The sequence below is a fragment of the Delphinapterus leucas genome, chromosome 2 (assembly GCF_059928025.1).
Source record: "Delphinapterus leucas isolate spDelLeu-1000000601 "Yukka" chromosome 2, BTC_Dleu_Yukka2, whole genome shotgun sequence".
Classification (NCBI taxonomy): domain Eukaryota; kingdom Metazoa; phylum Chordata; class Mammalia; order Artiodactyla; family Monodontidae; genus Delphinapterus; species Delphinapterus leucas.
This window is the reverse complement of record NC_143130.1, coordinates 14,677,463-14,697,958: the sequence shown is the minus strand read 5'-3', so window position 1 is coordinate 14,697,958 and position 20,496 is coordinate 14,677,463. Positions and strand designations below refer to the sequence as shown.

At 40.4% G+C, this 20,496-nt stretch overlaps 1 pseudogene; it reads right to left on the bottom strand.

Moving 5' to 3' along the window:
• Window positions 1–8,322: 8,322 nt before the first annotated feature.
• On the bottom strand, window positions 8,323–9,347 carry LOC111177950 (large ribosomal subunit protein eL19 pseudogene; annotated as a pseudogene).
• Window positions 9,348–20,496: the final 11,149 nt, after the last annotated feature.

The following is a 20,496-nucleotide window of genomic DNA, read 5'->3' as shown; positions in this document are numbered from 1 at the left end:
AGCTCCTTTCTCTCTTTGCATATGTTATCATATGTAGATAAAAGAAACTAGCTAGATCTTTGAACATTCTGTCTGGAAATCTCCTTATCTGGATCCACAGGTTCATTAGATACATGTTCTATTTTCCACATTCTGCAGGTGACAGTTTTTCTTTTCTTTTCCCTACGACGTAATACAGGTCATCGTTTCTCCAGCATTTTCCTCACTGTCCTTCAAGTCCTCCCAACTGTCTCCTGAGGCACTTCCAGCTTCCACCTGCTACCTGGTCCCAACACTGATACTACATGTTTTAGTATTTGGTTATGGCTGCATCCTGCCTGGTAACAAATTCTGTTCCAGATAGGCTGCAAGTACACCAAGAGATAGACTATGGGAACTGCCAGCCTCTTAAAGTCCAGACCCAGAAACCTTGCAACATCACTCGGATCAAGCTTCCCCAGATAGAAGGGGTTTCCATAGCTGCCACCTCTCTATGGGAGTGGTGTCAAATAAATGGGAGACATCTTTAATCTATCACAGATGGGGAAGGATGAAGGGGGAGCAGGTTTGAAGATGAAAGTTCAATTCAGCGTCTGAAATTGAGAGAGACAAGTTAATATTTCAAATAGATGCAGGAACATGGATGGACCTAGAGATTATTATAATAAGTGAAGGCAGACAGAAAAAGACAAATATTACATGATATCAATTATATGTGGAATCTAAAAAATGCACTTATTTACAAAACAGAAGCAGATGCACAGACATAGAAAACAAACTTATGGTTACCAAAGGGGAAGGAGGGGAGGGCTAAATTGGGAGATTGGGATTGACATATACACACTACTGTATATAAAATAGATAAACAACAAGGATTTACTGTATAGCACAGGGAACTATATTCACTGTCTTGTAATAAACAATAATGGAAAAAATGTTTTAAAGGATATGGGTATATACGTATATGTAATGTATAACTGAATCACTTTGCTGTACACCTGAATCTAACCCAATATTGTAAATTGACTATACTTTAATTAAAAAAAAATTTCAAATAGACACTTGGATATGACTGTGGACCCCCAAACAGAGCTCTGAGCTTGGTTGATAAATCTGGGAGCTATGAAAATGAAGAGTATTACCCCCAAAGAGAGTGTGAAGCAAGAAGAGGAGAAGGCTCAACGCTAACGACCGAGAAACTCCAGGTGAGGCAGTTCACGATATAGGAGAGGGAGACTGCGCCGAAGGACAGGAAGGAAACCAGGCCAGTGTGGAGTTTACAGAAAGAAGCCAGAGAAGAGAACAAGTGAAGAAAGCAAGAGTGCTCAAAGGATGTGTGTGCTCTTCCTCATCAGGCACCCCTCCAGCTCCACTGAATGGACCACATTCTAGAACAAAAAACAACAACATACTCTCCTACTGGGTTAAAATTACCAGCAGGGTTTCAGCCAGACTCTGAAATTTGCTTTTGTGCAAGTCAGAAAATATTTAAATAATGTGAATTTCCAAGGGGAGAAAATTTAAAAACCGAATAAACTTGACAGCCATGACACTTAGAGGCCGAGCAGAATATATTCGTAATAGGAACGATATGAGGTCCAAGAGAAAAAGAGCATAAAACCAACAGCGTGTCTGCAAACTGTCCCTGTACACAAGAATCAGACATTTTGCCATTTCACCCACTTTTTTTGTTTGTTTGTTTGGTTGGGTTTTTTTGCGGTACGCGGGCCTCTCACTGTCGTGGCCTCTCCCGTTGCGGAGTACAGGCTCCGGACGTGCAGGCTCAGCAGCCATGGCTCACGGGCCCAGCCACTCTGCGGCATGTGGGATCTTCCCAGACCGGGGCACGAACCCGTGTCACCTGCATCGGCAGGCGGACTCTCAACCACTGCGCCACCAGGGAAGCCCACCCACTTGTTTTTAAGGAGAAGGACAGTCTTCTGGGAAAATTAAGAAGATATGGTATATCTTCTCACTAAGTATAGATCATGTAAGAATGCTGTTGACAAGTAGAAATTTCCTTTCTACTTCACGAAAGTGATTTTTGTAAACGATGGCCACCTGGTTGGTATTGCAGGACAAGTACAAGCTGGCTTGCACTTATTAGAAGTGAACACTGCAATTTGTTTAAAATATTCTTCCATCCTAGGACAACTTATTCATCCTCAGACCAGCTCTTGTCCACTCGGGATGTCAGGATTTCACGTCACCTCCTCCCTGGTCTCCTCTCTTTCAATGGACACAAAGCACCAAACATAAAACAAGAACATCTACAGTCTTTGCCCTTTAAGAGGCCCTGGAACCCTCTCTATGGATGGTTGCAGGCTATGGAAGGAAATTATAATACACGACATGAACTGTTTCATCAACGTCCTTGGGGGCGTGAGGGTTCATCTCTTGTGGGGAGGTAACCATAAAGCCACTTTTATATGGATATTTCCAAATTCCCGAAGCTCTGGAGAAAATGCCATCAACATAAAATCCTCCATGTTTAATATAAAAAGCCAACCCAAAACTTTGCTGTCATACCTGTCAGCGCAGGTGTCACTTCCTTCAGGTTGGTTGTCTCTGAAATATCCTAAGAAGGATTGTAAAGTCCTGAGAGCAATTAAGTATAAAAATGCAGAGGAAATGGCTAAAAGTATTCAGAGAGAGGTGAAATGTAAAAGATTCTAGGAAGGTGCTGGGAAACTGCACAAGTTTTTCCACAAGCTTGATTTGAATTTTGGAAAAATCTTCTAGCTGCCCAGAGTTTATGCAAATCCAAGTTCTGAATGTTTTTGAAGTCTACCCTATTAATTGTAATATATAATGGAAAAAACTAATTATCTTGGAACTGTGCAGCTGCATGCAACCTTCAGATTAATATCAGAGTTCAAAGACAGAAGCAGATGTGTAAAGCAGAAGTGATGCCAGATATGTACTTTGGAGCATTCGGAAATATTTGGTTTGATGAAAGAGTCTTATTCAATAATAATTTTCCATCTCTCAACCATGGCGATGGGATTAATATATATCAGTCTGTCAAATAGGTTGCTGTTTTCCATCGTATTTGTTATTTTTCCATTTGGGGCTTAATAGACAGGAAATTGCAGCTTTTTCGGAGCTTGTGTAGATTTTGTAAATCCCAAGTGGAAGATACTCAGAAAAACAAATCCAAATAAGGTACCTCTGCTATTGTCAATTGAGATTTATTATTCTCCTTTTAGCAGAACTGAGAATCACGCTACACAATTCAATTTGCTGGAATTTGTCTGCTAATTTTTCAGCTAAATAGCTGAGATTTGGACACAAATTTTTAAGACAGCAAATGTTTGTTGGCATCGTGCTTTAAGCAACTTTTCTAAATGCCTTGGGAAGCCAGCCCAGATTTGGGGGGCTTGGAAAAGCCCAAAGTCAAAGATGCTGAATAACCACAGTGACTCTGAAAGAGGCCTAGCTTTTTGACACTGGCTTATCTTTACTGAAATCCAGCCTTTGATCAGAAGAGTATAAAACTATTTCACTTGGAAATGACTTAGTTAAAACTGTCCACAGCAAAGATGACTGGAAGAAAATACAGCAAAATGTAAAGAGTTGTCATGTGTGGGTGGGAGGACTATGTGTGTCTTTCGATTCTTCTTCCAATTTTTCTTCCTTTTTCTAAATTTTCTGCAATGGGAATGGAATGGTGTTTAATGGAGATAAAACTAAGTATTTTTAAATGTTCTAATTAAAGGTTACCTCACATCTAACAGGTTGCCAGCTCCTTTATAAAGTGAACACATTAGCTTAATAAGTGGCTAGAATTTATAAGTGAATTTTTAAATTCTCTAGTCCTCCTGGAAATGTATATTTATTGATAGAGAACAGGGAAACCTACGTCCCCTGACCTCCAGTATTTGTGGAGTATGAGCTTTCTCTATTTTCATATACCAATCAATAATATTATTTTTTTTCTTTATCTTACAACCTGAAAACATGGTACAGAGTTAGTGACTTGTTTCCCTTAACAAGAATCAACCATCACTACGTCTTGGCAGATTAAGATACCAAATTGTAGGGTAATGAATTATGAAGGGTTAGATCCAGGACAGTCATCAGGGGAGAGGCAAGGCTGATCTTCCTGGACTCAGTCTAATCCAGATGTCACCACCATAGAATGAGCCAGTGGAGGAGACACGAGAGAAGATACAAACTCTAGTCTGGAAAAGCAGCGTCCACTATCAATAGCAGAAGTGAGGGAAAGGAGAACGGATCCTCAGTAACTCTGCAACCAAAAGCCGAAATAATGGGCCAACTTCTGGACTTTCTCCCTGGTACAAAGGACGGTGTGACTGCAGAGGCTCAGTGCCTGTATCTGCTGCCACTGCGTCAACAAGTGCTGAGAAAACAATGCCTGGTCGTTGATCCATCTGCCATATTTGGAAGCCCCTCCTCTATGCTGTGCTAAATGTTTCACATTCCTTATCTCATTTAGGACTCACAGCTCTACAGCAGGTGCTGTAATCCTGCTTTTCCAGGGAAACCTGAAGCTCAGGGTGGTAAACAAACTTCTCAAGATCACACACCTAGGAAATGGCAGAGCTGGAGTCTGAACCCAAGTTTGTATAACTTCAAAGCCAGTTCCCTTCAGTGTTATGATGCATTTCTCCTAACATCAGTTTCACATAGTGACATGTCTGACTCTCAGCAACTTCATAACATCATCACGTGGGTTCTCACAGCAGCACTGTGATGTAGGCGAAGGTATCACTTCTCTCCTAGACATAAAACACAATGAGCAGAGGGATAGAGTGCCTCGTTCAAGGCCACAAACCTAGAAACAGCAGAAATGGGGCACCAGCCTAAGATTCTGGTCTTTTCTTTTCCTTTTAGTCCATAACGCATAGTCTGCGATTTCTCATTTCACCAGTAAAATGTCTTTGTGTAGCAGTGAAAGCCATACGTTTTCTACCAACTGAACAGGAAGAATAACAACCCAGGCAGAACATAGGATGTTAATAATCTTGCCAGGACTTGGGATTAACCTCTCCCTCTAAAAGAGACAAAATATACAAACTCTGACTAGCATAATGAGTTAGATTTGCATCTTATCCTGAGTATGGATTTCATTAGTTACTTCATCTATGGCTTTTCTATGAAAATCTGGAGCCTGTATTTTATGAGCAACAAAGTCCTGTTAGATGCCTGTGATGAATTCCTTTTTAGCTTTAAATACCACCATCGGGATGACAGAAGTCCTATTCAATGATTAACTGCAACCTATTTTCTACATGTTTGAACCCAAGTACTTTTTAATTGGATGCTCTCTCCTTCAGACCTGCTTTGAAGTTCTCCATTGACCAGTTATTGCCACAATAAGGCTGGAAAACAACCCCTCCAGAAACAGGGTGGCTTATAGCAACATGCTGTTATTCTCAGGCTCTGAAATCTGCAGATTGGCTGTGGCTCTGTGGCTCCAGGGTGGGCTCGGCTGGGCAGCTCTGCTTTCGACTGTGGCTTGGCTGATCTGGGTACCAGGTCAGTCTCCAAGGGTTAGGTTCAGATCTATACCGTGTAGGTTTACTCTGGAGACAAGGCTAGAGGGGCAGCTGATCCTGAAATTCAGAAGGCCCTCCAGAGAGCAGTTAAGCCATGTCTGAATGTGTCAAATGTTACCAGGATGGGTCTGTAAGGATTCCTGGGAGGCTTGGGTTTTGAAATATAAAAATGCCTATAGGGCTTTCCTGGTGGCGCAGTGGTTGAGAGTCCGCCTGCCGATGCAGGGGACACGGGTTCGTGCCCCGGTCTGGGAAGATCCCACATGCCGCGGAGCGGCTGGGCCCGTGAGCCATGGCCGCTGAGCCTGCGCGTCCGGAGCCTGTGCTCCGCAACGGGAGAGGCCACAACAGTGAGAGAGGCCCACATACCGCGGGAAAAAAAAAAAAAAAAAAGCCTGTAATAGTGCCTTGACCACATCATCCTTTTGATGGGGGCAGTTGGGGAGATGCAATATCCCCACAGCCATAAAGTGCCCCTCCACTATCTCCAAGCTACAGCACACTTTTGGACTATGGGATGGAATAGCTACATAACACAGAGCTAAACAACAAATAGGTTCGGGTGATAAAGTATAATATACATGGTTACATCAAACCTAGAGCTGAACCTAGGCTTATGACAAATATCAAAACAGCAAGTGAGGGCTTCCCTGGTGGCGCAGTGGTTGAGAGTCCACCTGCCGATGCGGGGACACGGGTTCGTGCCCCGGTCTGGGAAGATCCCACACGCCGCGGAGCGGCTGGGCCCGTGAGCCATAGCCGCTGAGCCTGCGCGTCCGGAGCCTGTGCTCCGCAGCGGGAGAGGCCGCAACGGTGAGAGACCCGCGTACCGCAAAACAAACAAACAAACAAACAAACGAAACACAGTAAGTGAAAAGGACTACACTCTCCTTTTTTGCCCTAAAATTTTAATTTCCGGGGAAGGAGTCATGAGCATCTGAGGCATCCATAGACAGAAAAATTTAATGAATAAAATATTGTCAACTTGGTTCCCTATTTCCAAACTGATTAGAATGGCAGAGACAAAAATGATTGTTAGTGATTTTTTCCCCCACATTGCAATACCCTGCTGTGATTATGTTTTATTTTGCATAATGAAAGGATAGCACCTACTCAAGTGGCCTAAGTTTACACTTGCATGTTTCAAATATCGGCATTCATAATTTATGGTCAGCTGATTTATACTACTTCATTTGAGTAGACAGAAAATGCTTCTCATTAAAAATAAATTCCTAACACATGAAAATTTTATCTTTTATTTTTCCATGTTGAGTTTTTCATAGTCATTGGATAAATGTTGCTGCAAAATCTAATTTTAAATTCTGATACATTTTTATGTCCTTATATTAAATTCTGAACACATATCCTATGTCTGGGAATGCTATGACATAAAAAGCTGAAACACAAAGTGAAGCTATTGCAGATGTCTAACAAGAGAACACGGACATACAAATACCCTTGTAAATCTCAGTAAATTATAATTCAGTTTTGCTCCAGATTTAAAAACCTTGCTTGTTGGTTTGAGTGGGGGTATACTTGCCCCACTTAGCACTGTCCACTTCCCATGAAAAGCAATCCTGTTATCTATCTTCTTTGACCCCTTTGGATGCACAGCTGTGGTGGAGCCACTATTCCAATTTTGTGCCCTGAGACAATGCTTCCTTCTGCACTTTCTCAGTTTATCCCACATACACCATGGACATGCAACCCAAGGCTTTACAACATCCCCTGGCTTCCAGGAAGATATAGACTGACCTGGGTTTAGCCATCCCAGGAAGGTTCTGGTTTGCTGGGAGGGGATTCTAAGAGTCGGGACATCATCACAGATACTGGCCAAGCAGAGCTGTTGGCTTTAATTGTCACTTTCAATCAGATCACCTTTAATTTTATGTGTCTTTATATGAGAGTTCCATATACCAACTCATTTGAAAACAAGGTTCTCCCTTTCTTAAGTTCCTTATAAGCACTGTCTTATAACCAGCTCAGAAAATAGGAGGCAATAACAACATTCTCTGATGTGCTTTTCATTGAGTCCTAGGAAAGCTTACTTTCCACATCTATCTGTATATAAATATGCAGATAGGGTGCTCAGTGACCTGCTAGCAGTCACTCAGTTTGTGTCCTTCTTGAGTCAAAATTTTTAACTGCAGAAATTTTGTAAGAGGCAAACTGGTGATTGAGGAGATCACATCATTTCATCTATTAGTGTCTGCCCATAAGCTCACCCTGCAATCTTCCATGCACTTTTGATAAGCACCAAGAGAACAGCATTGCCACCAATGCTGATGGGTATCTCACAGGTATAGGGAAAGATTCTGCAAATGCCTTTTCTTCCTATTTACACCTTTATGAGCCTTTATACAATTTTAGTAGGCATTTATTTGTATACGTTTATGGTGTCCAAGAACATGCTTAATCATTGTTCTTTAATATTCTCTGTAAAAGGAAAGCCTCCTCTGTTGTAGCACACAGAGGAAAGTGATAAGTAAAAGTACCTTCTATCCCTGGAGACCTTGATGTCTCAAAGAGCTTTTATGTTGATTAATTCACGTAATATTCACAAACACTTTGGCATGAATATACTACTACTAAAGCAAAGGACATTGTGAAAAGTACTGGTTTTAAAGCAGATGACTCCAAGAATCACCTGTTCTCTCTTTTAACCATCAGCTGGTTAGTTATCTTCATCACAGGCCAGCCTGGTTCCAACTGCCCGACTGTGAGGTTAGCCATGGGGTCTCTGACCATTTGTCTTTTGTTCTTCTTGAGAAGATTTTTTTTTTTAAGGCAGATAAAGGCTTGTTTTTTATTGAATGAGTGGTCTATCTAATTGCCAAGGCCACTATGTACAGAGAAGAGAGGGAGAACTTTATTTCTTGGTCTCTTCCTCCTTGGACAGAGTCTTGATGATTTCTTCCTTCTTGGCCTGGAGCCGGTCTTCATGGTCCTTGCGGGCTTCCTTGGTCTTAGACCCGCGGGCCTCAGCCTAGTCCACCAGAAGCTTCTCACAAGCCTTGTGTGCCTTCAGCTTGTGGATATGTTCCATGAGAATCCACTTGTTTTTGAACACGTTACCCTTCACTTTCAGGTAAAGGCTGTGATACCTGTGCTGGTCAATCTTCTTAGATTCACGGTATCTTCTGAGCAGCCGGCAGCCAGGTTAACTTTTAGGGCATTAGAGCACTGGCAGTACCCTTTTGCTTACCTATGTCCATATGCCTGCCCTTCCTGTGGGCCAAGATGCTTTTCCGGCATCAGGCCTGGGAATGGACCATCACAGGCTTCCCGATGATGAGCCCATCTTTGATCAGTTTCCGGATCTGCTGGCGGGAGTTGGCATTGGTGATTTCCTTAGTCTCATGGGGTCCAACCAGACCTTCTTTTTGCCACAGAGGAGGACACTGGAGGCAAGCCTCTTCTGAAGCCTGAGCATACTCATGGCTGCAGCCGCAGTGGTGAAAGGCGAGAAGATTTTAGATAAGTTGGGAATCAAATAAAATGCCATTTCTTTTACTAATTGTCCTTCATGTAAGTTGAAGTTGCCATAACTGAATTGGCTGAATCTCTAAATCCCCCTGTGACCTTTTATCTGCTCTTTAAAGTTGGTTCTGTAGTTTAGTTTTTAAAGAGGTATTATCAGTTATTGAGCCCTTACCGCTCACCCTTGAGGTCTCAGCTTAAGTATCACTTTCCCACAAAACATTCCCAAACTATCCTGCCTACGTTTGGTCACCTGGTAATATGCACACGCAGAGCACTGCAAATTTCTTTTAATCTATATCCTGCAGCTTTAATGACCTATTTCTTTCTTCTTTAATAAACTGTAACTACCAGGACGGTGGAGAATGCCTCGTTCACTAGCCCCAGCCTCAGGCCTAATGTAACAGCCAGTGCATGCAGATCCAATATAAATTTGGATAAATGTGAATAAATGCAGGGCAGCACGGTAGCCACTGAGGATGCCAAGCTCTAGAAGCACCTCAGGGAGTTCATTGTCTAGTCAGGCATGCAGGATGGATGAATATAAACACAAACAATACGAAGATAAAATAAGGAATAATCAAATGCTTTTTTAAAAAAGCTATAATTTCAGTGAGGTTTACACGGATTTAGGGGAGCGAGGATTGTGGCTCGGGGTGACAAAGCAATGAAGGGATGAAGCAACTTAGCTCCATGGAGAGGGAGTCACCTTGGCCATGGTGAGTCATGCATAATGGACTCTAGGGACACATCTGTACCTTTTCATTTTATTCCACAGGATACGTAATATCCTATTCTCTCTCTCATTCTCTTTTTAAAATTCTTTTTTAACCAGCTGTAGTAATTCCAAAAGCAAACCCTTTGGGAACATTTAACGTTTAACATGATGATATGTAGAGGTAAAAAATGAGAAGGGAAGGAGTCCATTTTTGTAACTGTGAACAAGGCATAAGAAGGACAATGGTAACTGCATAGGGGAGGAAAATCTTCCTTCTGCCCTCTTAGGTTCTGTGGCTGGGCCTAAGAATTAAACTGGCATAAGATAGATTAACAGGAAAAAGCCTACAGGTGTTATTTAATACAGCCCACCCTTAAACAAAGCAGGTCTGAACTGCACAGCTCCAACTATATGAGGATTTTTTTCTTTATTTCCTACTCTTTTTTTAAACATCTTTATTGGAGTATAATTGCTTTACAATGATGTGTTAGTTTCTGCTTTATAACAAATTGAATCAGCTACACATATACATATGTCCCCATATCTCTTCCCTCTTGCATCTCCCTCCCTCCCACCCTCCCTATCCCACCCCTCTAGGTGGTCACAAAGCACTGAACTGATCTCCCTGTGCTACGCGGCTGCTTCCCACTAGCTATTTATTTTATGTTTGGTAGTGTATATATGTCCATGCCATTCTCTCACTTTGTCACAGCTTACCCTTCCCACTCCCCATATCCTCAAGTCCATTCTCTAGTAGGTCTGCATCTTTATTCGCATCTTGCCCCTAGGTTCTTCATGACCTTTTTTTTTAAGATTCCATGTATATGTGTTAGCATATGGTATTTGTTTTTCTCTTTCTGACTTACTTCACTCTGTATGACAGTCTCTAGGTCCATCCACCTCACTACATATAACCCAGCTTCATTCCTTTTTATGGCTGAGTAATATTCCATTGTATATATGTGCCACATCTTCTTTATCCATTCATCTGTTGAGGGACACTTAGGTTGCTTCCATGTCCTGGCTATTGTAAATAGAGCTGCAGTGAACATTGTGGTACATGACTCTTTTTGAATTATGGTTTTCTCAGGGTATATGCCCAGTAGTGGGATTGCTGGGTCATATGGTAGTTCTATTTTTAGTTGTTTAAGGAACCTCCATACTGGCTGTATCAATTTACATTCCCACCAACAGTGCGAGAGGGTTCCTTTTTCTCCATACCCTCTCCAGCATTTATTGTTTGTAGATTTTTTGATGATGGCCATTCTGACTGGTGTGAGGTGATGCCTCATTGCAGTTTTGTTTGCATTTCTCTAATGATTAATGATGTTGAGCATTCTTTCATGTGTCTGTTGGCAATGTGTATATCTTCTTTGGAGAAATGTCTATTTAGGTGTTCTGCCCGTTTTTGGACTGGGTTGTTTGTGTTTTAGATATTGAGCTGCATGAGCTGCTTGTAAATTTTGGAGATTAATCCTTGTCCGTTGCTTCATTTGAAAATATTTTCTCCCATTCTGAGGGTTGTCTTTTCATCTTGTTTATGGTTTCCTTTGCTGTGCAAAAGCCTTTAATTTTCATTAGGCCTCATTTGTTTATTTTTGTTTTTATTTCCATTTTTCTAGGAGGTAGGTCAAAAAGGATCTTGCTGTGATTTATGTCATAGAGTGTTCTGCCTATGTTTTCCTCTAAGAGTTTGATGGTGTCTGGCCTACATTTACGTCTTTAATCCATTTTGAGTTTATTTTTGTGCATGGTGTTAAGGAGTGCTCTAATTTCATTCTTTTACATGTAGCTGTCCAGTTTTCCCAGCACCACTTATTGAAGAGGCTGTCTTTTCTCCACTGTATATTCTTGCCTCCTTTATCAAAGATAAGATGACCATATGTGCGTGGGTTTATCTCTGGGCTTTCTCTCCTGTTCCATTTATCTATATTTCTGTTTTTGTGCCAGTACCATACTGTCTTGATTACTGTAGCTTTGTAGTATAGACTGAAGTCTGGGAGCCTGATTCCTCCAGCTCCATTTTTCTTTCTCAAGATTGATTTGGCTATTTGGGGTCTTTTGTGTTTCCATACAAATTGTGAAATTTTTTGTTCTAGTTCTGTGAAAAATGACAGTGGTTGTTTGATAGGGATCGCATTGAATCTATAGATTGCTTTGGGTAGTAGAGCCATTTTCACAATGTTGATTCTTCCAATCCAAGAACATGGTATATCTCTCCATCTATTTGTATTATCTTTAATTTCTTTCATCAGTGTCTTATAATTTTTTGCATACAGGTCTTTTGTCTCATTAGGTAGGTTTATTCCTAGGTATTTTATTCTTTTTTTTCAATGGTAAATGGGAGTGTTTCCTTAATTTCTCTTTCAGATTTTCATCAGTAGCATATAGGAATTCCAGAGATTTCTGTGCATTAATCTTGTATCCTGCAACTTTACCAAATTCATTGATTAGCTCTAGTAGTTTTCTGGTAGCATCTTTAGGATTCTCTATGTATAGTATCATGTCATCTACAAACAGTGACAGCTTTACTTCTTCTTTTCTGATTTGAATTCCTTTTATTTCCTTTTCTTCTCTGATTGCTGTGGCTAAAACTTCCAAAACTATGTTGAATAATAGTGATGAGAGTAGGCAACCTTGTCTTGTTCTTGATGTTAGTGGAAATGGATTCAGTTTTTCACCACTGAGGACGATGTTGGCTGTGGGTTTGTCATATATGGCCTTTATTATGTTGAGGAAAGTTCCCTCTATGCCTACTTTCTGGAGGGTTTTTATCATAAATAGGTGCTGAATTTTGTCAAAAGCTTTCTCTGCATCTACTGAGATGATCATATGGCTCCGAAACCCGAGCCTCAGCTCCCAGCCCCGCCCACCCCGGCGGGTGAGCAGACAAGCCTCTCGGGCTGGTGAGTGCTGGTCGGCACTGATCCTCTGTGCGGGAATCTCTGCGCTTTGCCCTCCACACCCCTGTTGCTGTGCTCTCCTCCACGGCTCCAAAGCTTCCCCCCTCCGCCACCCGCAGTCTCCACCCACGAAGGGGCTTCCTAGTGTGTGGAAACTTTCCTCCTTCACAGCTCCCTCCTGCTGGTGCAGGTCCCGTCCCTATCCTTTTGTCTCTGTTTTTTCTTTTTTCTTTTCCCTACCCAGGTGCGTGGGGGGTTTCTTGCCTTTTGGGAGGTCTGAGGTCTTCTGCCAGCGTTCAGTAGCTGTTCTGTAGGAGCTTTTCCACGTGTAGATGTATTTCTGATGTATCTGTGGGGAGGAAGGTGATCTCTGCCTCCTACTCGTCCGCCATCTTGAAGCTCCTTGAGGAGTTTTTTCAATAGTAGATATGACTACAGGTCCTGCCGGTGGTTGGATCTGCAGATGTGGAACTGCTGATATGGAGGGTGGACTGTAAGTTTTTTTTGTTTTTTGGTTTTTTTCGTTCTTTTTTTTTTGGCTGAGCCGCACAATCTGAGGCATGTGGGCTCTTAGTTCCCTGGCCGGGGATTGAACCCATGCCCCCTGAAATGGGAGCAAGGAGTCCTAACCACTGGCCCACCAGGGAATTCAGGTGGACTGTAAGTTATCAGAGGACTTGGAACTGTATGGAGGGCAGCACCCCTAACCCCTGTGTTGTTCAAGGGTCAGCTGTATTTTTATGTGCATACTGAGTCTTCATAAGGACAATGAAGATCTGAAGAAGCAGGTAGGACCAAGAGCTTATACACATTTTAAACAAAGAAAGAATACATTTGTAAAGTGACAAGACAAAGAGGCTTGAGCTGGGCAGTGGATTGTGGGATAGTGACCAGGAAATATATGAGGGAAACGAATGGAAGATCAGTGTTGTTTAGGTTGGTTTGTTTGGGGATGACTCCCAGTCTCTAGTGATAAGAAAGTTCTTCTCTTCCTGGTACCGGAGGGCCCATTTCTCACGGGAAATCTTATGAGCTGTTTTTAGGGAGAAAGGAGGAGGGCAGAGAGCCCTTCCTGCGTCTGCCGTTTCTCAATTGCCTTTGGCTCAAAATAATCAATATACCAAAGCGTTTTGGTGTGGCATATTCTGAACCCCTTCGATGGGAAGGAAGAAACGAGGACAAGACCATGAGGACCTGATGCCGGATTAGATGGAGAAGGCAAAGAGAGGGAAGTGTCTTAGAGAACGCCCAGAATTTGAAGAGATGTGAAGAATAGCAGGGAATGGGGGTGGTGGGGGGTTGGCGGGGAAGGTTGGATACTTTGTTTGAAGTCAGCAGCACGGCCCAGCTAGGAGAAACAGCGTGCATACCATGTGATCTTGAAGCTCTGTTTGGCTGGAGGACAACAGCATAGAGATGGTTTGCCAGCCTGGAGAACTTAGAGAGTCTTTAATTGGAGAAGAAAAATATTAATGTACTGGCTTTGCTTGTCAATCTAAAAGACAATAATGAAAATAGTTCTCTCATGGAGACCCAAGAAGTGATACTGATCTTTCTGGTTCAAAATTTGCACACACCATCAGTGACTTCTAATCTTCATAAAAAATCAGAAATATGAATATAGCTTAATACTTTGACCTTATTCATTACTGCCAACTTCAGATGTTAAAGGCAAAAATCCAATGATAAACATGATGAATGTTTAAACCAAGCAGATCACCAAGGCCAGTGTAATGACAGAATACACACACAAGTTCCATGCCATCATTTACTGTAAAGGATGGATTACTTATAAGGAGTGAACGTTTGTAGCATGAACTACTCTGCACGAAAGAAACACTGGCTTTGGTTTCTAGAACTGAAGATCTAAGTGTGCAGAAAGTACACCAGAATAACTGCAGTGTCAGGACTGTAAAAAGAGTTCTGCAGCTTTTCCCAAAGGTGTTGCCTTCGAGTCATCTGGGATGCAGTGTTGTAGTTGTTGCGTGGGTTTGTACTTGGATAGGTTACGGATTCTTCAAGAAATTAACAGATAGTCAGCAACTACAGGGCCAGCTATTAAATTACACCAATTTTTATTGCTGAAAAGTTGACCCTTCTGTGAATATGCCAGAAGCAATGATGAGACTGCAGGTCAAAAACCGGTCTGTCAAGTCCTACCTCATGAGGCTCCCATCAGACTTTTGCATATTCTCTGCAGCCTACCCTCATCCAACACAGGAAGCCCTCCTGACACTTGATGGTAGGTGTTGGGAGCCATATTGAGAAAGCCAAGAGTGTGACCAGATGGTAGCTCTTTCTTGGACTTCTTCCAAGATTTAGTTTTTTCTATGAAGCTGAGGGAATTGGGCAAGTCTGCCAAGCACATGGCCTTTTTTGTCCTTTCATTATATGAGGAAGCCCTGGCTAGTCTTTTGGCAGCTGGGAATTTGGCAGGCTGGCAATCTTGGCAATGCCATGTAGCTCACAGACTCAGGGGCCCTTCAGATTACAAAGCAATTCTTGCAGTTTGCAAAATTCCTAGATGAAAGGGGGAAAGAAAAAAAAAAAAAGAAATCATCTATCTCACGCACCTAAAGACATTCTGGAAATGTGACCAGCTATGCCAAAATTGAGAGAGAGAAAGACTGTATTTAACAAACCTTTCCAATAGAAGCCTTATTTTGAAAGTTTTTAATGCATAAATTATGATTGGGCATTACAGAATGCCATCTGTGTATTGATTTCCATACATTTCCCAGAATCAGCTCAGGCTCCAGGCATTTCATAGTGAGGGTACACACTTGTGATTTTGTAATTATTATTAGTTCCATATTTTAAGGAAAGGATAACAAGGGCACCAGAGGGTTACATGCTTCCACCCTCCAATCTTTAACTTTTTTTTAAGAAAAACAGCTGTATTGAGATACAACTCATATGCCATATAACTCACCCATTTAAAATGTACAATCATGGTTTTTACTATATTAAATTATTAATTTAGTTAAACTGTAGTAAGATATATGTAACATAATTTGCCATTTTGACTCTTTATAAATGCACAATTCAGTGCCATTAATTACATTCACAGTGTTGTACAAACATCATCATTATCCATTTCCAAAACATTTTCATCACCCTGAATGGAAACTCTGTAACCAGCAAGCAAAACCTCCCCATCCGTGCCTCCGTACACACAAGCCTCTGGTAACCTATAATCTACTTTCTATATTTATGAATTTGACTATTCTAGATATTTAATATAAATGGAATTATGCAATATTTTCCCCTTTCTTTATGGCTTATTTCACTTAGCATAATGTTCTTCTGACTCATACATATTGTAGCATGTGCCAAGACTTCATTCCTTTTCATGGCTAAGTAATATTTCATTGCATGTATCTATCACATTTGTTTATCCATTCATCTGGTGATGGACACTTGGGGTCTTTCAACTTTTTGGCTATTGTGTTCAACTGACTTTTGTCAGTTGGATGACATTTCAATGGGGATTATGTGTCCCAGGTGCACTTAAGAATCAGTAGCACATACATTTCGAATATCTTTCAACTATAAATGCTCTAAAGACAGGCATCCCCTGATGGGCCTTCCAGTGTCCAGCACCGATGAAGATTGGTTGGAATGAATTGCATCTATATAAAATAAAGGGAAGATCGCTGAACATTTTTCTTAATATAATCTATTTGGAAAAAGGTAATGTGGTTCCCTTAAGCATAAATCATGCCTGATTAAATCAAAGAGACTTCTTGGAGGTGATACGTATTTATGTCGGAAAACAGACACAGAGAATATGGTTTGTTTAAACTTTCAAATTGTCTTGGAGAAAGTTTTACAGCAAGGCTATTAGGTTTTAAGGAAATCACCATAGAATTAGAAATAGGAGCCAACCGTTCAACTGTTATAGAAAACTGACATTTAATTTGATGAATATTTATTACAGGCTTAGTTAGGAACTATGGAAAACACAAAATAAGACATACTCTGCCAAATCCACGACCCAGCAGGAAAGGAAGTAAAAAGAATAAAATAAAATGTGTATGGCATAAAGGGTCACACTTGTATAAAAAAATGTAAACAATGGAATTCCTTAGAGAATCAGATCTAAGATCAGTCCTATTTTAAACATATTTTACATAAAGTGGTGGAGACCATATATGAGGAAATCCCCGGGTTTACATATGCCAATAAATTCTTCCGGGAAGGAAAGCCACAGATGAATTCATGCTTCGTTAATGAACAATAACAAGAAAAAATGACTAATACGGTCCAACTGAGCATTGAATAATAATAATATAATACAAATCCATCCTAAAAAAATGGATTTTAACTTATCAATGATGTTCCATCAAATGTGACCCAGAATAAGTGACTAAATGTTTTCCCCACACCAAAATTATTATATTGAACCCACATGATTTTAAAAAATGGCATAAGGCAATAATAGGAAGGTTATTCAGGAACAAGCCAGAAAACATCTCCTAACCTAATCATAGTCTTGGAACAGTCATACCTAGTCCTGGAATTAGATGTTCAAAATTATCGAATTATAGAATATATATAATCCTGCAGTTTCAAAAGGTCCATTTCATTGAAAACATCAACTTTATAAGATAATACAAATCTCACTACTAAAAGCACCAGAAATGTGTTTTTTATGGAAAAGCAACCCCTCGATTCACATTTTATGCAAGACATGAACAATACTGTGGTATGAAATATTAAAATATTTTGGTTAAAATTATGTTTAAAAAATGGATTTGAAAACTCAGAAAAAACACATCAAAATTAACAGAATGATCAGAAACAGCTGTTCAGCTTTTAGCAAATGTTATTTTCACTGTCAGCGGTTTCCAATGTATTTCCAGGTGGTAAAGTCTGAGTTACCTAATTATAGAAATAGTATAAAATAATATAAAAACATCGTTAAACTAAAAGAGTTTAAGACGTGTCAGAATACTCAACAAATGCCAAACTTTAAAAGTTTATGCTGCATAATAGTCAGTGATCTAAATTAACCATGGGGCTTGTTACACGCCAAGCTCTCCCTTTTTTTTCTGCTCACAAACACAAATTTAATAGACCTATTTGTAATGGGTAGAATATAATTGACCTGGAAAAGATCCAGAGATGACAAGTAAAATGATCAGAGTTGTGGTGAGGGATGTCAGGGAAGACAAATGAAAAAGTTTAGAATTGCAGTTGGAAAGGCAAAGACTAAGTGAGACTATTTTTGATGTTAAAAATTGCAAAAGGTGAAGATAGGGGAGGACATCAGCTAGTTCATCAGATCCTGGGATATTAGAGCAAGAAGGAAAGCTCTTCAGTCTTTAGGGAGGAAAGTTTAAGGTTAATATCAGGGTTATAACCCTTCACAGTGCAATGTGAGCTAGTGTTACAGTCTAACTGTGAAGAGAAAAGAAAATGATTTAAGTCAACTCAAAACTTAAAAGTTCTAATGTAAGAGGACAATTAGTAGATGGTAGGATTTTCCTAACCTTTATAGCAGATGACTGTGTAGTCAAACATATCCATCTTCCAGAAACACATCTCTGCTGAGCAGGATATAAACAATAACATAATCTGCTCTTTTGATTTTTTTTTTTTTTTTTGCCGTACGCGGGCCTCTCATTGTTGTGGCCTCTCCCGCTGCAGAGCACAGGCTCTGGACGCGCAGGCTCAGCGGCCATGGCTCACAGACCCAGCTGCTCCGCGGCATGTAGGATCCTCCCGGACCAGGGCACGAACCCGTGTCCCCTGCATTGGCAGGCGGACTCCCAACCACTGCGCCACCAGGGAAGACTTACTCTTTTGATTCTTAAACTCTTACGTTTAAGACAAGTTTTAGAGATGAGATCAGAGTGTGCTGTAATGAGAAATTAAGCAGAATCTATATTCTAAAAGGGTAGGGACTTTCTCTCTGAGAGCCTAGCTCCATGCCTGACAGTAGATTTTGAGCTACTGTGCAGAAAGCTAATACACGACATTCTCCTTATTCATTCACTCCAAGAGGTCAAGAAATCTACACATTTTAGAAAAACAATGGGGAGAAGATCTGAAACCACACAGATTCTGAAAATATAAATATATATGTGACATCACCACACTCAAAGTTGCTAGAAAAGAAAGTAATATTTTCAAGGGTTTTTTTTTTTTCTGGAAAACTATTAATGAATCTTACAATTTACATTTATTGTTAAAGAATTTATTGTTACAGTCATAATATTTATCTAATATTTCACAACTTTGCTTGCACGTGAAATGAGTTGGACTGTAAATCTAGCCTTTTCTCAGTTCTTCTTTTTTTCAAAATTAAAGCAAATCCAAGTTGAAGAGATGTGGTCTCAGTCAAAATAGGCTAATGTGTCTTTGTCTTTGGCAAAACAGATACTAGCTCATATATAATCTGGATCAGGAGTCACCTGGTTTCATGAAAGTTCCAATAATTGCATCTAAAAAACAGGGGAAATAAGCCAGGATTTTATCAGGACAATAAACAAATTATATCAGTAAAATGAGGATAATTATTTACTTTATCAGGGTCACCTCTAATCCTAAAATATTCCAGCTGGAGCTAGAAGGATAAACAGACGTCTCCAGTAATTTAGTGATAAAATAATGGTTGACTTAATTCAATTCAGAAACTATTGCCCTTTATCTGCTTAGGAACAGATGCACTAGGTGCTTCCAATTATGAAACTAGGATCAGAATTCACTCTCCCTCCAGTAAGAAAATTTAAAAGTAAAATCAGTGTCTCTCTTCTCTAGGTGCAGATATCTCTAGGTACTTTTTCTGGAAATAATGCATTGGTGAAAAATGCTAAATATGCTTCAGTTGAAGTGCTGTATCAGAGAGCACCACCTCAAGATCCATTATTCAACAGTTTAACACCCGGATCATGTGGGAGCACCGTCTGCTCACTGGCCAATTGCTGGAAGCTTCCAGAAATCTACAATGACACAGGAAAAGAGCTCCATTTTTTTCCCCACAGAAATACAGTAGTTGATACATAAATGCTATGTCATCTGGAGAATTCTGTAAGGGAGCTAGGGACCGAGCTTAGGCTGCATAATAGGAGGACAAAAATCTTGATGAAAAAAAAGAAAAATAATCTTGAGGAAAATTTATTAAAGTCAAATCACCAAATTTCTGGAAGGTGGACCAGATGTCTAGAATTGAGTGTCTCTGTATGACTTGTGAGATTCTTTCCTTTTTCATCTGGATGGCCTGGCAGTGGGCGGACCAACATGTGTCTTAAATTGCACCTGCTCCTGAGAACACTCCTTATGTAAAGTTAAACTTTCCTATTTTCTCCTACAAATGATTTAACTATGTAAACTGGCTTGACTTCACCAACAAATTGTGGCTTTCATTAAGTTGTTTTAACTGCCTGTTTTTAACCCTACACAAAACCCACCATTTGATGGGCCTGAATTTTCACCTTCTGAATAGGCAAGTTGATTAAGCCAGTGCTTCTCAAAATTAAATTCTGATTCAGTGGGTCTGGTGTGGGCCTTGAAGGTTTGAATTTCTGACAAGCTCCCCAAACAGGCTGATGCTGGTGGTCTGAGGATCACACTTAGGATAGCAGAGTTAAGCAATTATTATTATTTAACCCATCAGTGATAACACTTGGGTGTATTCTGAAGATACTCTGACAGTGCCATTGAAATTCTACATTTTTATGTTCTGAAAATTGCCACATTTTCACTCAGGAACTGATTCTAAGTCTGCCTGGATCCTTCAGCATGGATTTCCTATCTTGAATTCACAAAATCAGACCACACTTTCTAAGGACCATGTATAAACCAAATAAGGTCACCCAAATATAGAGAAGTGCCTTTGAGTTAACACAAATCACTTTTTCTTTCAAGAAACTTTGCATATAAAGAGTGA